Source organism: Galleria mellonella, unplaced genomic scaffold (assembly GCF_026898425.1).
Source record: "Galleria mellonella isolate WM207_F2 unplaced genomic scaffold, CSIRO_AGI_GalMel_v1 utg87, whole genome shotgun sequence".
NCBI classification, from domain to species: domain Eukaryota; kingdom Metazoa; phylum Arthropoda; class Insecta; order Lepidoptera; family Pyralidae; genus Galleria; species Galleria mellonella.
In genome coordinates, this window is record NW_026442166.1 from 4,068,678 (window position 1) to 4,089,909 (window position 21,232).

Below are 21,232 nucleotides of genomic sequence, written 5' to 3' on the forward strand. Positions count from 1 at the left end.
CGTTGAAGAGGATTCGAGAGCGCCGCCGCCACAGCCGAGCAGCGACGCACTTCACCGGGACCACGCACGCCACGTTGACACGCATGCCGCCATGCCTACGATAGCAGCAGCGATGCAATCGATGAAGAAAGAAGAACCGGTGCTGAAGGTGGGCATCGATTGCAATGAGTTTGCGATCGCCATGCAGATGGCCGCTCGCAACATACTGCCCTCCACAGCGTCAAGAGTCACCGAGTTGCCAGTCTTCAATGGATCGTCGAGCGAGTGGTTACCATGGAAGATGGCCTATGAAGAAAGCGCAAGTCAACACACAGAACAGGAGAACCTAGCAAGACTGCGCAGAAGTTTGAAGGGGGCCGCAAAGGACGCGGCACGCTCCCTAGTCGTCGGGTCTACGACCGCAGAAGAAGTGATGAAGATGTTAGCCGCGAGGTTCGGCCGCCCTGGAGCACTCGTCACAGCCGAACTGAACAAACTCCGCGCGCTACCACGACTCTCGGACAACGCAAGAGACGTCTGCCTCTTCGCAAGCAAGGTGCAGAACGTCGTCGCCACGATACGAGCGCTGAACAAGAGTCACTACCTCTACAACGAAGAAATAGTGAGAAACGTCACAGAGAAGATGCCGTCGGTACTACGCTTCAAGTACTACGATTTCGCCAACGACCAACCGGAGGGACAACCGGACCTCATAACACTCTCTCAGTTCCTGCAAAGGACCGCCGCACGATGTGGAAACTTCGCCCCCGCCGAGGAGATACCGTCCGAAGACCGGCGGGAGTCCGCTCCTAGGAAGACGGCGAAGACATACACGACGCAGGAGAAACCCGCTACACCACCGTGCCCGATGTGTCGACGAGAGGGACACGCTCCATCGGACTGCAAGACGATGAAGGAAGCAGACACATCGGCGAGATGGGAGTTAGCGAAGACCCATAGGCTGTGTTTCCGTTGCCTCAAAGTGAGAAGATTTCGCCACGCCTGCAAGAGCAAGAGATGTGGAGTGGATGAGTGCACGCAGACTCATCACCCTCTGCTGCACACCACGCGACAACAGCCGGAGAATGAAGTGACAACACACGTCGTCGAGGACAAGTCCGCCGCAGTCACCGCATCGGCAAGGGAAAACGACAAGATCGCGTTCCTGAAGATCCTGCCGATACGAGTCACCGGTCCCACGGGAACGTGCGACACCTACGCGCTACTGGACGACGGGTCGACTTGCACCATCATCGAGACGACGGTGGCGGAGCGAATCGGTGCTACGGGTCCCCCCGCACCATTCTACATGGAAGGTGTGGCCGGGGCACGGATCAACGCAGCTCAATCGACGCGTGTTTACTTCAAGATCCGCGGGCGGAATTCACAAGAATACACAGTGGGGGCACGGACGATGGACAGACTGCAGTTATCACCGCAGTCGGTACCACGCAGCGTCATCAAGGGCTGTCCACATCTGCGGGACATAGAGAGGGAATTGGTCTATGAAGAGGGCAAACCGACGGTACTGTTGGGGCAAGACAACTGGCACCTACTGCTGGCCCACGAAGTCAGAAGAGGATCCGACACGCAGCCGGTCGCATCACTCACCGACCTGGGATGGGTACTGCACGGTACGAGTCGCGGCAGGACAAGACAGCAGGTGCACAGAATCAGCCACATAGTGACGACACATGAAGAGGAACAATCGATGGAAGAAATGATGAAGCAACATTTCGCGCTCGAATCGCTGGGGATCGCACCGAAGAGGTCTTACAATGAAGAAGAACGTCGCGCCCTACGCATTTTAGAGGAGAAAACTCGTCCGTTACCGGCGGGAGGATACGAGACGGGGTTATTATGGAAGAAGGACGACCCTGTGCCGCCGGACAACTATGAATCGGCAATGCGACGTCTCCAACTGGTCGAAAGGAAACTCGACAAGAATGAAGAAATTAAGAAGAGATATGAACAGCAAATGGACACGCTACTCAAGAACGGGTATGCTGAAGTCGCCCCGCCACGGAGTTCCCAACGGGTGTGGTACCTGCCACACTTCGCCGTCATCAACCCGCAGAAACCGGGGAAACTGCGGATCGTGCACGACGCAGCAGCCAAGACGAAGGGCATCAGTTTGAACGACATGCTGCTGCCGGGCCCCGACTTACTTCAATCGCTACCGGGGGTCCTCATGCGGTTCCGGCAACGACGGGTGGCAGTCACGGCGGACATAAAGGACATGTTCATGCGGGTCACCATACGGGAAGAAGATAGGGACATGCAACGGTTCCTGTGGCGAGGAGATCGACGAGAGGGTCCACCTGTGGAATATAGGATGAAGAGTGTCATATTCGGCGCAACATCGTCACCGTGTACAGCGATCTACGTCAAGAACAAGAACGCAGAACAGTACAAGGAAGAGTTCCCGGAGGCAGCAACGGCGGTGGTCATGAACCACTACGTCGACGACTACCTCGCCAGCTTCGACACGGAAGAGCAAGCCGTACGCGTCTCAAGACAGGTCGCACAGATCCACGGTCGAGCCAACTACTATCTCCAACGGTGGGCGTCGAACTCGCATCAAGTGCGCGCCGCGTTCTCCGACACCGGCGGGGACAGCGTGGTACAACTCGACGCGGAGAAGATACTGGGGATGGTATGGCGACCTTCTGAAGACACCTTAGGCTTCAACTTCAACGGACACAAGCTTCCGCCACAGATAGCTAGCGGGGAACAGACGCCGACGAAGAGGGAAGCGCTACGAGCAATCATGTCGCTGTTCGATCCACTGGGCCTCGCCACTCCCATCACCATACAGGCGAAGAAGATATTGCAGGAGACGTGGCGTACCGGTATCGACTGGGACACCGAGCTGCAACCACGGGAAGCGGACGCCTGGCGGAGCTGGATGGACCACGTGCGACGGCTGTCCGCGCTGGAGGTGCCGCGGTGCTACCCGGAGGTAGCCACGGCCGATACAGCGGAGCTGCACACATTCGTCGACGCCAGTTCGGACGCGTACGCCTGTGCCGTGTACTGGCGGGCCGTAAGCGCGACCGGCGAGGTCCACGTGTCGCTGATCGCGGCAAAGGGACGAGTGGCCCCACTCAGCAAGGTGACCACGATACCGCGACTGGAGCTGCAAGCGGCCGTCCTCGGGTGTCGCCTATCGCGCACAGCAGTCGAAGAACACGACCTGAAGCCCGCTCGCCGAGTATACTGGTCGGACTCACGCACCGTGCTCGCATGGCTACGCACCGGTCCTCGCGCATACAAGCCGTTCGTCGCGCATAGAGTCGCCGAGATCGTCGAAGAAACGAAGACGAACGAGTGGAGATGGATACCGACGCGGCACAACGTAGCAGACGACGCCACACGCGACCCACCGACGGACTTCGGCTCGCAGCATAGATGGTTCCGTGGGCCGGACTTCCTGTACCTCCCCGAAGAGCAGTGGCCGCGTGAAGATAGTACGAGCGACGATAGTCAAGCGGAAACGGGAGAAGAACGCGTACACAAGCTACAGAACGCGACGCAGTTGTCTATAGCATTACCCGATCCGATAGAGAGAAGACGAAGATGAAAATCAAGAACAGCAATAGTCCATCTGTGTGTTTCATCCCCATAGACACACACTACCTAGATCGCGCGCGACGGCTATGGATTCGCGCGATACAACAAGAGGCGTTCGGCGACGAAATCGCAGTATTGAAACATGGAAAACAGCTGCCGTCATCCAGTCGACTCATACAGCTGTCGGTCGTCATAGACAACGACGACATTCTGCGACTTCGATCGAGAATAGCGGCCGCCGCCGATTTGTCAGCCGAGCAACGAGAGCCCCCCATCGTCGACGGAAACCACACCTGGGTACGCCTATACATCGCATGGGTGCATCGGAAACTTCACCACGGCGGCTTCGAGATCACCACGAACGAGGTGCGACAACACTTGTGGGTGTTGCGCCTACGACACGCCGTCCGCAGTGAACTGAAGAGGTGTCAGCTGTGCCGCCTACGAAGAGCAAGACCGGCGCAGCCGTCAACGGGCAACCATCCACAGAGCAGGCTGGCGCATCATCAACGACCGTTCACGTTCACCGGCCTAGACTACTTCGGGCCTATGACCGTGACAGTGGGCCGCACTCACCAGAAGCGGTACGGAGTGCTCTTCACCTGCCTAACGACGCGCGCAGTCCACCTAGAAATCGCCGGCAGCCTCAGCACGGACTCCGCCATAATGGCCCTGCGGCGCTTCATAAGCCGCAGAGGGTGTCCCACTGAGCTATGGTCCGACCAAGGCACCAACCTCAGAGGTGCTGACGTCGAACTGAAGAAAGCAGCCGAGGAAGCCATCCAAGAAGAGTCATCAGTCCATTTCATCCGGTGGCGCTACATTCCCCCGAGCGCACCCTTCATGGGAGGTGCGTGGGAACGGTTGGTGCGTAGCGTGAAGACCGCACTAGCCGCTACGTTGAACGAGCGGGCCCCCAAGGAAGAGGTCCTCCACACTCTGCTGGTCGAGGTCGAGCACACCCTCAATAGTCGACCGCTAACCCACGTGTCAACATCGGCAGACGACGACAGCGCCCTAACCCCCAATCACTTCATATTGGGCGGTCCATCGCGCGTCCCACTGCCAGGCAGCTTCACAGAGAGCGACGCGGCGGGACACAAGGAGTGGCGTGCCAGCCAGAGGCTAGCTGACTGCTTCTGGAACCGGTGGGTGAAGGAGTACCTACCCGAGTTGCAACACCGGCGGGAGCCCCGAGCTACACACGGAGCCATCAAAATGGACGACCTGGTCCTGATAGCTGATGGGACCTTGCCTCGCAACACGTGGCCGCGAGGCGTGGTGGTGGCAACCTACCCTGGACCAGACGGCGAGATCCGAGCGGTCGACGTGCGGACGAACAAGGGCATCCTACGGCGACCCACTAAGAAGCTGATCATACTGCCCACATCGACATCGAGCGACGCGAACACGAGTTAACTCCAGCTACGAGAGCTGCGGCGGGAGATTATGTTCGCGACATTATTGTATATAGCAATGTTTATAGATAGTTGTTAAGTCTCTAGTTTAATCGTTTTTGTATTCTGTTATTTTATATAGATTTACATAGATTTAAGATAGTGTAAGTTAAATAAAGTATTCCTTTGCGTGTTGTCATTATTACCTACGAATAGAAATAGAAATTGTAACAATAAATAGAATTAAGAACTTGTAAATTGCAATAAATAAACGCTATAGAGTACCGATCTGAAGAGACACGCGTCTCGTTCTTTCTCGCCCCGTCCCGCTCGCGCAGATTCGCTAACGCGAGTTGGAAACGTTATCATGCGAGCGGGCGGGTATAAAGATAGGCCGCCTCCCGTCGAGCGGCATTCGCTTCCGGGCAGCGACGCACTACACTCGAGAAGAAATAGGACAAGAAGAAAAAATACTCTCTTCAGACGGTACCGGAGGCTTCAGAATAGTAATCCCTGTGTTTCACTCCAGCCTGAACCAACGCCCCTACAGTCCACGCTCACCGAACGGCAGTCCACACCGTTCAAAATGGTATTTTTTATTTATCAAGGAACTCATGAAGCCTTTGAACCAGTAACGGCACTTCTGTATCCTACCTTTCAAATCGAAACACAGTTATAAAAACATGGCTGCTTGCGAAGAAATCACGAGTGAGACAGAGGTGTAACAATGTAGGGAAGATCTTTTAATTTTTTTTTATGTGTAAGGGCGACAAACGGGCTTGCGGTTCTACGATATTAATGACAACAGGGGAGTTGCCTATTCGTTGTCGGCCTTTTAAAAATATATAAATTCTTTTCTTGAAGGTCTCCATTATTGAGTATTTATAAGCAACTGACGCTGTTGGTAATTTGTTTTACATATTTACAGTACATGGCAAAAGTTAATTTATATACCTTTCAGAAATAACCAATAAAATAATTACAGAAAAATGCCACTTATAGTAAACTTCGAATCACATAGAGAATGAAACATAAAAAAAATATATACAATAAAATTACAATTATAAAAAAAAGTAATAAATCAATATCAAAAGTCGATTGCTTGTGTACCTCTGTCCTATTCGTGTTTCAACCGTGAAGCAGCTGTGTTTGCATGGCTGTGTTTCGGTTCGAAGGGTGGGATATGGCGTGAATTTACAGGGTACAGAGGAATAACACCTGAGTCCTCAGGAATGGCAACGCATGGGGGGTATCATGGGCGAAACAGTATACTCTGTTATGTCCATGGTACTGCTCATGTGTATAGGCGACGGTTACCACTTTCCATCAGGTGGACCGTCAGCTGGTTTGTCATTCTAAGTTGTATAAAAAAATATATGGATACGTACGTGTAATTGTTTATTTTGCAACAATTTTTAATTTTTTCACCGCATAATCACATTTGTTTTGTTAAAGATTGACTGCGAGAGAAAGCTATATAGTAAGTAAGTAAGTCCGTCTTTTGAACTAGACATTTTTTTTAATGTGGTCAACAAACAATAAATATATAAATAAAATCACATAGACAACAACCCACAAAAAAAAAAACAAGAAAAAATATATAGAAAAACGACAGCTGTAAAAAAAAATCACATAGAGAACGATACAAAAAAAAAAAGAAAAGTATAAAGAAAAATATCAGTTATATAAAAAAACACACACACACACACACACATAGAAAATGATATATACAGAAAAAAAATCGATTATAAAAAATCTAATATTACAGTTCAAATATCATTAGCTCGAATCGAATAGAGAATCGAAACACTAATTAGAATCTAACGCGACAAGGGGCGAGTCTGCCACGAACTCTGTTCAAAGCCTCCCTTTACATTAGTAAGTAACTTTTGAATAATGCCGCCCTTCAAACCTAATTATCCCTACATCTGTAGAAGTGATTTACATGACTATTTACTCCACAATATTGACATTGCTAAAACCACGAATTAACTTTCACGTGTATCCTTAGAGGTTAAACTCCAATGTTTGAAATTGTATGTAGCGTGATGTAAATGAATTATCGAATAGTCAATGCTTTTTTTTTTAATAGATAAAAATGACATGGTAATCCCGCTTGTGCTATCGGTATACACTGGTGGGTACCAGTGACAGGTGATAGGTGATAGGTGAGGATGAAAAGGCAGGTCAGTTAGCCCATCGTGACGAAATTAACGATAAATTAGTTACTATAGTTTCCAGGAGGAACCGCGTGGAGGTCGACCTGATAGGGTATATTGATAGCGTATGGGAACTAACGTCTCCATTACTAACTATCCCTTCCCCCTAGTCAATGCTACAGGTATAGTTTTGTGAATATATGATTTAGATAGAAGGAGAAGCAAGCTGGTCACATAGCTTGAAGAATCGACAATCAATAGGCAAGAAAGGTACTCGAGTGGCGACTCAGTTCGGGCAAACGCATTGTAGGACGACCCCACACTAGATGGAGTGACGATCTCAAATGCATTGTAGGGAGTCAGTGAATGCAGGTGGCTCAGGATCGTTCCTTATGGCAGTCTATGGGGGAGGCGTATATCCAGCGGTGGACAGATAATAGCTGAAATAATGATGATAATTAATTAAATCTAATGACCTTGATAATGTAGCTTTTAAATTGTTTTAGTTTGCAAATATTGTGAATTATATATAATATTTTTTTTTTTTAAAAGATACAAGTTTAGAAAACAAGAAAAAGAAAAACTTGCCATACAAAACTGGTAGCACATATAGGCAGGCATTAGTAAGACAATAAATATATAATATATGTCAGTCTATTATTTCTACATGCAACTTAGAATAAATATTCTAATAAAACTAATATGCATAACAAAGAAGTAATATCCTTAGATTATATAGACAGAGTGTCTCCCATAGTAATGTTTCGAGAAAAACATATCAACTTTTTCATACAACTTTGCGTGATAAATAGTTAAAAGTGATTGTTTTATAACTTCTATATTTATTTTGTCTTATAAATTCTGCATCTTTTTAATGCGTAAACACACATTTTATTTATAAAATAATAATAATAATAACAGAATATTGATAAAAACGAGTCACAAAAAGTTGATTCGTTTTTGTGGCTTGAGGCTCTATCTATAAAATTATAATAAAAATACTTGTTGCCATCTCCTCTCCTTAAGAGGAGAGATGAGAATTTAGGTAAAAATTAAAAAATAAAATAATTATAATAAATCTTTATTTTCAGGTATACCATATACCCATAATTTACAGTTACATTATTAATTATACAAACTATTATTATTATTTTTAAAATATACATTAATTACAAAATATTAATTAAAAATTATTTCATTATAAAATCTTTTGTCGTCAGGTATGCAGTGGGGATCAATAATCTAAGGTAATATCATAATTGTGATTGTAAATACTTGGTGAAACTTTGTCTATATTGAAATTATTAAAAAAAAATAACATTTACGCTAATCCATAAATAAGGTTATATAATAAACACCTGTCCGGTTTCGCTCGGTTAAAGTTTTCAAAAGTTATTTACATTCGTCTTCTTCGTGCAATCAATTAGAAAATTGTTGAAAATTAATAGTGAAAAGTGGGTATCTACTAAAAACCTTTAAGTAAATAACCTTTGCCTTAATCGGTGAAAACGGCAGGCATTTATTATAACATTTTTTTGTGGAAGAGTAGTGTTTTTCTAATAATGTCGATATTTTTCTTGCCTATGATTTGAAATCGTTTGATAACTACAAAATTTCTATGAGGAATTGAATAATAATGAATTGGAAAACTGGTAAAACAGTTCTATAGTTTAATTCATATTTCATTAGTCTTTCTCCATTGTACTAAGTTTGATAATTAATAATAAAAATGGTGTCCTACAAAAAACTGACATCAAATATGATAAAACTCATTTATTTCTTATTAAAAATAAAACTATTGACCCGATTTTGATAAAATTTCAATGGAACTAATCCGTAAGTATATCCATTCAGGTAAAAAAAAGAATTATCCATATCGGTTTAAAAGTGAAGAAGTTATGAGGTGACAAACATAAAAAAACAACCTAATTGAGAGTTTTCCTTTTGAAGTTCGTTGAAAATATAAACATCCTGTGTCAAGCATGTATTAACTAAATACTACAAAAAGGGTAGGTAGAGCTCTACAAAAAGGGTTGAATTTATATATAAATATAACATTATTCCATTAAATTCGACTTTATTAATTTAGTACTGACACTGTACTGAATGCATCAAAGTTATATATATATATCCAATTATCAATTTAACCCTTAACTATTTACCCGGATCACCCTTTAAATTAGTTTCAATACAACTAATTATTTGCAACCCTTTGATTCGCGTGTTTCATGTAACCTAAGTACCCTTGAAACTGTAAGGGTGTATTATGTGTAACATCCAACCGCCCACTAATCGAAGTCGAAATTGTAAATAATTATATTGTTTCTCATGGCCGCGGCCCTAAAAAGGGTTCAGGGAGCACGAAAATAAATTATGGCAACACAAACTTGTTACGTTGGATTGAAATTAAAAGTACCTAATTTAAATACGTACCGTGAAAATTTATAGTAATGGAAATGTAAACAAACCAATAATTCATTTTTGAGAATAAAGTCTGTTAATTTCTAATAGTATTATAATAATAATAGTAAAAAATAAAAAGTAATTAATTGATGGAATGTTTTGAATTGTTACTAGTTTAATTTTTTTTTCTACCACAAAGGTAGCAAACAACTGTACAGTCCATTTGATGATTAAAAAAAAAATTGCATACTTAATATTATTTTGAATATCGAATTGTTTACTTTTTCAATAAGAATTTTGTTATCACCATATAAATATTTCCTTCTATTCTATTCTAATTTTGGGTACTTTTTTAAACGATTCTGTTGAAACAAACAATAAGTATGTTTGAAGTCGCGACCTTGCCCTTATGATTTGATATAAAAAAAGTATCTTATTTGTCGATGTACTGAAATGAAATGAATATGAAAAAAATATTAATTTCATACTTTTATTCCATTAATTTTGTTTTATTTACTTTAATTTTGTTATATCTAATTAATTTCTTCGTACTTGCCTTGAAAATTTGGATGAAGTCGAAACAAATGTCGGAAACGGTAAACAAATTCATTAAAATACTTATGAATACTTATTGATTTTTTTTTTAAATTTTAATAATGGTACATAATAATTTAGCACAAAAAAAGTTTAAAATAGTCAGATTATTTTTTTTTAAAGTTGGCCGAATGACAATATAGTAATGTATCATTAAGTTTATTTTTCAAAAGACTTCAAAAGGAACGAGTTTCTCAATTCGGTTGTAATTTTTTTTTAAAGTTTGTTCCCTCATAACTACGTTAGTTGCGAACCGATTTGGAAAATTACTTTTTTATTTAAAATAATATACTTACAGATTGCTTACATTGAAATCTTATTAATATAGATTTAGCAGTTTAGTTTTTTTTAATAAAAATAAATCTTTCTTTTTATTACAATCGAAGTCAGTGTTTTTATGGAACACAATCTTTTGTTCCATGTATTTTTATATAAATACGGACTTTGTGCAAAAGTCGATTGCTTGGGTACCTCTGTCCCATTCGTGTTTCAACCGTGAAGCAGTCGTGTTTGCATGGCTGTGTTTGGGTTTAAAGGGTGGGATATGGCGTGAATTTACTGGGTACAGAGGTATAACACCTGAGTCCACAGGAATGGCAACGCATGGGGGGTATCATGGGCGAAACATATACTCTGTTATGTTCATGGTACTGCTCATGTCTATAGGCGACGGTTACCACTTTCCATCAGGTGGGCCGCCAGCTTGTTTGCTATTCTAAGTTGTATGAAAAAAAAAAAAAACAAATATACGGTTTGAGCAATAAATAAAAAATATTTCAATGTTGATTAATTTTGTACAAAGTTATTTGCATGCATAATTGTGCATCTAAATTGGTAAATGTCAACTGAATGCAAGTCTCGGACAATACCCAATATCATAATGGTTTCAGAGAGCTATCTGGATTGGGATTGCCTCGCTTTTGTAGTGCATCTAATATGTTTGCTCAATCTCACAAAGATGGCTACTGTACTATCAGAAGATATAGAACAACATCGTTAATAAAAACATTGTAACTTTTTTTATACCACTGAGGTGACAAACAAGCATACGGCCCACCTGATGGTAAGCGGTTACCTGCAATACCAGGGGTATTACGCGTTACTAATCCTAAAGAAATCTCTTTATGCCTCTTTTTGAAGAACCTCATGCTGTAGTCTTTTAAAAAAACCTCGGCAGGGAGTTCATTATAGCGTTTTTTTTTTATACCACTGAGGTGGCAAACAAGCATACGGCCCACCTGATGGTAAGTGGCGTTGATCCATTAGAAATTTTTGAAAGTCGTCCGTTGACACATTACAGCCACAAGTTTTGTTTTTTAAAGTAATGTAGTGGACCAATTTTGGGGCACGTCCGGTGTTGATATCATTCGCTTCTTACTAAAAATTATCTTAAAAATTGTAGGTATATATCGTAACAAGGAGTGTTATTCTGTAAAGTCGATCTTGAATTTCACTAGTGAATTCGCGATTGATTTATATTTGGTATTCTAGAAAGAAGTAAGATTGACGACAGCACTATTTCGTTAAGATGGCGACGTAGTACACTTGAATAAGTGTGCTACCATCGATGCTAACTTTTTTTTTTTTATACCACTGAGGTGGCAAACAAGCATAAGGCCTACCTGATTGTAAGTGGTTACCGTAGCCTATGAACACCTGCAATACCAGAGGTATTACGCGCGCGTTACCGACCCTGAAGAAACCTCTTTACCCCCTTTTGAAGAACCCCATGCTGTAGTCTTTTGGGAAAACCTCGGCAGGGAGCTCATTTCACAACCTGATTGTTCGTGGGAGGAAATATCTCTGAAACCGCACAGTACGCGACCATTGAGGTTGTAGGACATAGTTTTAGTTTTCATATACACATACATATTACTAGATAAATATTGTTTTTTATATATTGTTAATTGATGTTAATCTGTATTTATGGAACTAAATTGAAATACGCGGTTGAATTTACATTCAGTTAACGCGAGTTCAGAAGTCAAGACTATATGTAATCTTATTAAACTGTTTATAATTACTCCTCTCCATCCAAAGGTTGCCTGGAAGAGATCGCTCTTAGCGATAAGGTCGCCCATTGTTTTCTCATTGTGATTATTTCTTGTAATTATTTATATTTATAATAAGTTTACTATTGTAATCTTTTGGAGGAAACAATAAAAGTATCTATCTATCTATCTATCTATCTATAAATATGGTTCAATAAAAAGATTTATTATTAATACATACATACATATTTGTCACGCCTGTCTCCCATTAGGGTAGGCAGAAACAATGGAACGCCGAATGCTTCGATTCAAACAAACCTCTTTCGCTTCTTCCACATTTATCAATTATTATTAATATTATATAATAAATCATGAAAATTAAGATTAAGCAAAATTGAAACTGCTCGCCATCGACAAGGAATTCATCATTAGACGCTAGAACCTAAACGGCATACAATGCGTTTTTTTATTGGATGATAATGTAACGGTAATCTTGCCTGTGCTATCGGTATACATTGGCGAGAAGCAGGTCAGTTAGCCCATCATAATAATAAAAACAATTACGATGGTTTTTAAGAGGAACCGTGAGGAGGTCGATCTGATAAGGTTTATTGCTAGTAATGAGGTTACTAATCCCTATTACTAATAATCCCTTCTCCCCGTACAGCACGGTTTCAGAGGAGTTTCTTCCCGCGAAGGTTTAGGCTGTAGAATGAGCTCCCTGTTTTTCTTTAAAAACTATAGTATAGGGTTTTTCAAAAAGGGCGAATAAAGATTTTTTTTGGTTAGCAAGCGCATATGTCCCTAGTATTGCAGGCGTCCATAGGCTATAATGACCGTTTGTCATCAGACAATGTTAATGATGGCTGGAAATATTTTGATATATATAGACTTTAACAAATTTTAAAAATACTGTTCGACACCACTATTTGTCTTGTCCTTCATTGTTCTAATAAAAATACACAATTCTACCTGAATATTTTTTTTTTCTTTCTAATAATCACTTTATATATTCGACGATTTACAACAGACAAGCTGTACTTGTTTGCCAAAATTATGGTATTAAAATGGTGAAAATTGAGCGAAAGCGAAAAGTGTTGCGAACTGAAGTGGGAAATTTTACAGAATACCGTTGCTAATATATTATGTTTGCGTGTTGTCGTTACTCTAATCCCTTATCGCGATATTCCAACTTATTCAAGGAAACGGCCACACCGAGTCTGCCCCTCGTGAAACTCGCTTCCACCGACTGACCACTGACAAATATAGAACTGTCAAGTCTACAATGAAGTTTGAGAAACTTTGAATGATAGGCCGACCGGAATTGCACAGATTATTGGCTCTGGCACACTTTGAGAAAGGTCAAGTTTTAATAGAAAATGACAAAAAAATTGTTTGTCAAATAAATCATCGTTTCGTCCGCGTGACAGAGATAAAAGACAGTCTAAGTCCTTTTTTTATCTACATACCTATATTATGTCAAATTTCATGTCGTTACAACGCCAGAAGTATTATAATAAACAAATATATAAATATATTTATGGTATCAGTAAGGATTAAAGGAATTCAAAAGCAAAAATAAAATAAATGAATAAATAAAGAGTGAAATAAAGTAAACTAAAAAAATTATTACCGCTCTACCCGCTGACATTAATGCTCCCTTCCATTTTGGGTGTTGCTGGAAGAGAACTCTTTTAGAATTAAGCTCGCTCTTTGTGAATTTACACACCGGGACACGCACAACGCATCTATGTATATAATAGCGAAAATCCGAAAATGTTGGAAATGAATATAAATCGTAACAAGAAGAGTTATTCTGTAAAGTCAATCTTAAATTTCACTAGTGAATTCGCGAGTGGTTTTTTTTATACAACTTAGAATGGCAAACAAGCTGACGGCCCACCTGATGGAAAGTGGCAACCGTCGCCTATAGACATGAGCAGTACCATGGACATAACAGAGTATATTGTTTCACTCATGATACTCCCCATGAGTTGCCATTCCTGAGGACTCAGGTGTTATTCCTCTGTGCCCTGTAAATTCACCCCATATCCCACCCTTCAAACTGAAACACAGCCATGCAAACAACTGCTTCACGGTAGAAACACGAATGGAGCAGAGGTGTCCAAGCAAACGACTTTTGTACATAGTCTCCCTCTGGTATTTTGGTATTAGTTAGAAACTAGTAAGATTGATAATAATACTGTTTCGTTAAGATGGCTTCGTAGTAAATCCATTCATGTTTTCAATTTTAATCAACAAACAAACATACTAAATTGACTCTTACAGACTTGACAGACAAAGAGCATAATTAAACCAATGAGTATATAAAGCATAAAAGTATGCAATGTGTAGTGCGTATTGAGTCTCCCATCCGGGAAATGTGTATTGGCGACCCGCACGCATGCTAAAAGTAAATGAGTTAAGGGGCCGCTTGAAAATCAGCGCTATACAGCTACATCTCGCTGGAGCTGTACATTAATAGCAACATCAGAGGCGGCTCCTATTACCAGCAAAATGAATTGATTTTTTTTTTCTTTTTTTATGTGATTTTTGAAAATTTTATTAGCGGTAATAAAGATTATCTATCTATCTATCTAAAAATTCATCAAATAGTGTATGAAAGTTTGTATGGAAGTTGTTGATACGAATTTTCATCAATCATACAGCAAGTTTACACACGAGCTAGTTAAACTAGTAGAAACGATGTGAGGGACGTTTGTGTTCGAGTGAATCTTGAAACTTGAATTGCTGCGGTTGTGTTGCGCCATTGGGAGAACATTTTTAACCACATTGCAGGAGAATAATTACTAGCTAGTAATCCTGTAATTACTAATTACTAATAACACTAGAAAAGACCACTCCTCATTTTCCCGTGGGTGTTGTAAGAGGCGGCTAAGGAAATTACTAAGTTTCCTTATTTTAGCCAATTACCACCTCTCGGTCAAGGGATGGGTAGCAGCGTCCCTCTTAAAACATCACCAAAGGCTAACTGTTTTTTTTTAATGGATGATAATTTATTTGTAATATATATATATATATGCATATTTTTGGTGAGCTTTACAGATTTCCCAATGTCACTAATGATAATGGAATGCTAACCCTACGCTATCGGTATACACTGGCGGGGCACCAGTGGGGGATGATAAGTGAGGATAGATAGATAGATAATTTATTTACATTACTTACAACACACAAATTACAAAAAAAAAAAACATACTGTGTAACACAGTAAAAGAGATAAAAGAATGAAAATAAAAAATAACAAATAAAAAAAAAAGATGATGCAGATCGGTTACTCCATCGTGACAAGTTCACCAATGAAGCAATCATGGTGGTTTCCAAGGGAACCGCGAGGAGGTCGACTTGATATTGCTAGTAATAGGGCTACTAATACCCATTACTGCCAATCCCTTTTCCTTTTAACTAACTGGGATTGTCAACCCGCCCGTTAAAATGTTATGCCCATAATACTGCTCAAGTCTATAGGCGACGGTTACCACTTTCCATCAGGTGGGTCGTCAGCTTGTTTGCCATTCTAAGTTGCATAAAAAAAGTATGGTAACTACTGGTAACTCCCTCCCCCTCCCCCAGGTGTTTACCTGGGGGAGGGGGACTGTCTAGAGGGAAAGCCTATATTTAGCAGTGTATACTTAACAGCTAATATGATAATATGAAAATTGTGGGGGGAAAGGGATTGTTAGTAATGGAGACTGAGAATCCCATTGCTAGCAATATACCCAACCAGGTCGACCTCCTCGCGGTTCCCCCTGGAAACTATCATGGTTAATTCCTGATGAATTCATCATGATGGGCTAACTGGCCTGTTTTCATTCTCATCTATCACCCTTCACTGGTGCTCCGCCAACGTATCCCGTTAGCGCAGGCGGGGTTACCATACCATTTTCACCCGTCAAAAAAAAATGATAATATGAAAATTGTTCAGTTTCACGCATAACAGGGAATTTCGAATGTTGCAATATCTTACGGCCTTTATATATAGTACTATATCACACGTGATACAATACTATATATTGGCATACCATTCGCGTCCTTGTTGTTTCGAATTAACATGTGTAATGTTACTGGGAAGGAGGGGGAGAACTTTCATACAATTAGTATGCGAGAAGGATGGCCCGTTGCAAATTTATATGAGACTATTAACTTGGGCAACTACTAATTAACAAGTTTATTGTCGAGTTTCAAGTGAGTTTGAAATCGTATTCGAATAAAATTAAATCAGAGACAAATATATCCTGGATTGATGTTTCATCAATCATATATATATATATATATATATATATATATATATATATATATATATATATATATATATATATATATATATATATATATATATATATAAATAAATAGAGAATTCAACTGAAAATTTTAGTATCGTCTTGGACAAATTGGGAATTTGTATTTTTTACGGTCTTACTTTCTATATACATAAATAAATAATATTGTTTTTAAAATATAAACAAATAAATAAATTGTAAGGATATCCTTTCAGATAAAAAAGGAATCAGTTTAGAACTGACGGAGTTATGAGGTAAAAAGTATAAAAAAATTACAACCGAATTGGGAACCTCATTCTTTTTGAAGTTAATTGAAAATGAAAAACGTTATAAAAATTCTGTTTACGTAAAAAATGAGCTGTACATATATATAATAAGGAAAATAGTGATTTTTTTTCGGAAAGTCATCAATATTACAAAATAAAAGGTTTAATTGACTATCAAATCGGTAAACCTTTTCGATTTAATCTAAAATTAAAAAAAAAACTGCAAATTTTCGCAGTTTGGGAGCTATGTTAACACTAGGCTCCAAGCAGCGATCTAATTACGATGATTTGCCTGAAGATGCCTCGTTTAGAGGTGAAACACGCATCGCAAAACATGCGTGACTAAAATGGCAGTCGGATTTTGATGGCTAATATGGAAGGTTGTGGATTTTCTGGTAGTAGGAGTGGTGGTCAATCTTCTAGTGTTGGCAGTCACACACATACTAATGGTAGCGGAATTAAACAAAATAATTATAATAAAATAACAACTGAAAAATATTAAGAAACTTTACACATAAAAGTATTTTTAAGTATTTCTTATATATGTTTATGTTTTTTAAATAAACAACAAAATTTGTGGAAATACAGTTATATTTTTTACATATTATACAATTATATACACCAGAGGGAGACTTTGTACAAAATTCGATTGCTTGGATACCTCTGTCCCATTCGTGTTTCAACCGTGAAGCAGTTGCGTTTGCATGGCTGTGTTTCGATTTGAAGGGTGGGATATGGCGTGAATTTACTGGGTACAGAGGAATAACACCTGAGTCCTCAGGAATGGCAACGCATGGGGGGTATCATGGGCGAAACAGTATACTCTGTTATGTCCATGGTATTGCTCATGTCTATAGGCGACGGTAACCACTTTCCATCATTCCATTCAAAGTTGTATAAAAAAAATTTTTTTTTCGCTATTTCTCATGAAAAAAAATTATATTTTCCAAGTGTTATTTTTTAATTACTATTTGTAATAAATATACATGAGTACATTATAATTTATGTATGACATATGTATTGCGTATTAAATTCAACTATTATAGCCACACGATTACTTGTTAGTATCACGCCATCCAGTAATCAATGGCTAAATTGACGTTTAATGAGAAATATATACAGAAACAAGTTTACATGTAAATGTGCGACTGTATAATGATGCCGTCATTATTATATATATATATTTATTACATAATTGTAACAATATTACATGAATTGTTGAAGGATTTTCAGTAAGTATAGTATAGTACAAGGGGGGGAAAGGGATTGTTAGTAATGGGGTCTGATTTCCCTATAACTAGCAATACACCCTATCAGGTCGACCTCCACGCGGTTCCCCCTGGAAACTATCGTGATTAATTCTAGTAGAATTCGTCACGATTGGCTAACTGACCTGCTTTTTCATCCTCACCTATCAACCGTCACTGGTGCCCCGCCAGCGTATACCGATAGCGCAGGCGGGGCTGCCATTCCATTATCACACAATAAAAAAAAAGTATAGTACAAGAGGTCTTATTGCTAAGTAACATCTACCAGATAACATTATGCGGGTGAAGATACGATTTTCAACCGATGACTTTTGTCTCAAGTGATCATGTAAGGCTTCTTTTATGAGCATCGTATAGATGTTTCGAATTAATTCGAATCGAGATATTCGATCTAGTAGTAAAGTAATGATTGATAAATCGATTTGAATTTTTTTTTCACGTATATTTTGAATTTTAAAATAAAATTTCTTAAAAAATATTAAGAATAAATTAGATTGTTTTTATTCTGATCATTTTTATATCGATCTTAAGTCGATGTATCTTAAACAAATCGATCTTAAAAATCGAATATAGAGGCCCAGTAGTATCTACGAGGAATAATTAATTTTTTTTATCAATTTTAGCGATAAGGGAGTCTATTATTTTTTCAGAATTATCTTGTTCATGATTTATATTGTCGTCATTTAGTTTTGTTAAGTTTACTACATTTCAACCGACTTTAAAACGGGAGGAGGTAGTTTTCTTTATAACTTTATCGGTTATGCACCGATTTGGAGAATTCTATTTTTTAGGTTAAAGGATATACTTTCAGATTTGTTCCATAATTGTTTTTTTTAACAAAATCAATTTAGTAGCTTTTCAATTAAAGTACCTGATTTGCCACAACTACAGTTGCTTTTTTATGAACTACAATATTAAGTTATGTAGGAAACAATAAAGAGTATTTAATATTAACATTGACGTCTCATTAATAAATTAATATTTTAAAACAAAAATGAACGATACTGTATGGCCCGTCCATATACAGTTACCCCTTCTAGCATTTCCCGGTAAGGGGATACAATAGTAGAGGTCGTTTCCTACGGGATTTTAGCAAAATTATTGCAAGTGCCACGGCGCGGGGTAATTGGGGCACCCACCTCTTATTGTTTAATGAATACCGTTTTAATTGTTCCAAGAAATAAACATTGCTTACGTAAATAAATATGAAGTGTTCTGTTCTGAATAAAACAATGATTGGATACTTTTGTAGTGAAAGGATCAAGTTCATGAAGTGGGGTTCAATAAAACGGAGTACGCCGTTAGTAAATTAACAAATTAATAGGTTTTAAACAATTATTTACTGATCGTTTTAACCTCTAGGTTTAATGTAAGTAGATAGATTTAACTGTGTTATCAAACTAATATTAAAGAGTGAATTTATTTTAATTAATTGTTAATGTTAATGTTTGAAGGACATATGCTATTTAATGAGAACTTTTATTTTTTTAACCAACTTCAAAAAGATGAAAGTTCTCAATTCGGTTATATTTTTTTATTTTTATTATAATTTCTTTATGCAACTTAAAATGGCAAACAATAGCCACCTGATGGAAAGTATTAACCATCGCCTATAGACATGAGCAGTACCATGGACATAGCAGAGTATACTGTTTCGTCCAGTGCGTGCAATATATGTATGACTAGATCATTTACATCAAATATCGTTGTACTTTATGAGTTCCTCAAGGCAGCATTTTATGATATCCCCCATGCGTTGCCATTCCTGAGGATTCAGGTGTTATTCTTCTTTACCTTGTAAATTCACTGCCATATCCTACCTTTCAAACCGAAACACAGTCATGCAAACACAACTGCTTCAGGGTAGAATCACGAATGGGACAGAGGTGCATAAGCAAACGACTTTTGTACATAGTGTCCCTCTGGTGAAAACTAAAGTCCTATTAACACGACCAGTTAATAGTAGTTTAGTTTTCACTAGACATGAATCATTAGACAAGTGGCATTTTTTTAATACAACTTAGAATGGCAAACAAGCTGACGGCTCACCTGATGGAAAGTGGTAACCGTCGCCTATAGACATGAGCAGTACCATGGACATAACAGAGTATACTGTTTAAATAATGGGGCATTTGCAACTTAGAATATATATATATATATATATATATATATATATATATATATATATATATATATATATATATATATATATATATATACATACTATATTAAAATTATAGTGCAGTGACTGCTGTTCATTTCTATAAATGATGGTCACCACTTCTCATCACAACAGACCGTCAATTTACTATCCTAAGATACAAAAAAAAAAAACTCTTTGTATGGTGATAGAGAAAAAATATGTTAGTATTTGTTTCTATTAAGTATTATTTAGAAATAATTATTCGACCAGTGACAATGTTTTTCAAATCACTTATTAATGTAAGATGGATTGTGATTAACTGTAATTATAACTTCAAGTTACAAGTTGGTTTAAACTACTCCTCCAGTACAGCCGAAGTTTTTTAATATAAAATTAAATACAATTAAAAATACGCTCCACCGAATATAACTTCGTAATTTGAATAGAATTTTAAAGTGTACTTGAATAAAAGATAACTTTGGTTTCAAGTGAATTCTGAACTTAATAGCTATTGTTATTTATTGTTTTCGAATAATTATAGCGATCAATGACTTTCTTATTACTATAATCAGTGCTGTACACAATTACATTAATTGCTCGGTCCACAACCTTGAAGATCCTAAGTTTATGTATTTATTAAAATAATTATAACATTATGACAGTAAAAAGCAAATTAATGTTATACAAAGTCTACCAAAGACTTTGTACAAAAGTCGATTGCTTAGGTACCTCAGTCCCATTCGTGTTACAACCGTAAACCAGCTGTGTTTGCATGGCTGTGTTTCGGTTTGAAGGGTGGGATATGGCGTGAATTTATTGGGTACAGAGGAATAACACCCGAGTCCTCAGGAATGGCAACGCATGGGGGAAATCATGGGCGAAACAGTATACTCTGTTATGTCCACGGTACTGCTCATGTCTATAGGCGACGATTACCACTTTCCATCAGGTGGACCGTCGGCTTGTTTGCCATTCTAAGTTGTATAAAAAGAAATGAAGCACAAGTTCTCACAGTTCATTTATTTTAGACATCATACTATTAAATTATATATTTTACTTTGTATATGACATATAACAAATAATATAACATAAATACCCAACTTCTGTTAATCCATTCACACTTATTTAACTATAGCTTCTTTAGGACTTCCATCAACG

At 39.1% G+C, this 21,232-nt stretch overlaps 1 protein-coding gene across 6 annotated transcripts in view; it reads left to right on the top strand.

The window, feature by feature from the left end:
- The window catches only part of LOC113510427 (protein madd-4), a 496,544-nt gene that overhangs the window by 42,033 nt on the left and 433,279 nt on the right, over nucleotides 1–21,232 (top strand). For 5 of the 6 annotated variants that reach the window (XM_052902081.1, XM_052902084.1, XM_052902085.1 and 2 more), the window contains exon 2: nucleotides 8,329–8,355. The exons of the other annotated variant lie outside the window; for it this stretch is intronic. The gene's annotated coding sequence lies outside the window, so the exon portion shown is untranslated. The remainder of the gene's footprint in view (nucleotides 1–8,328; nucleotides 8,356–21,232) is intronic. 6 annotated transcript variants of the gene reach the window in all.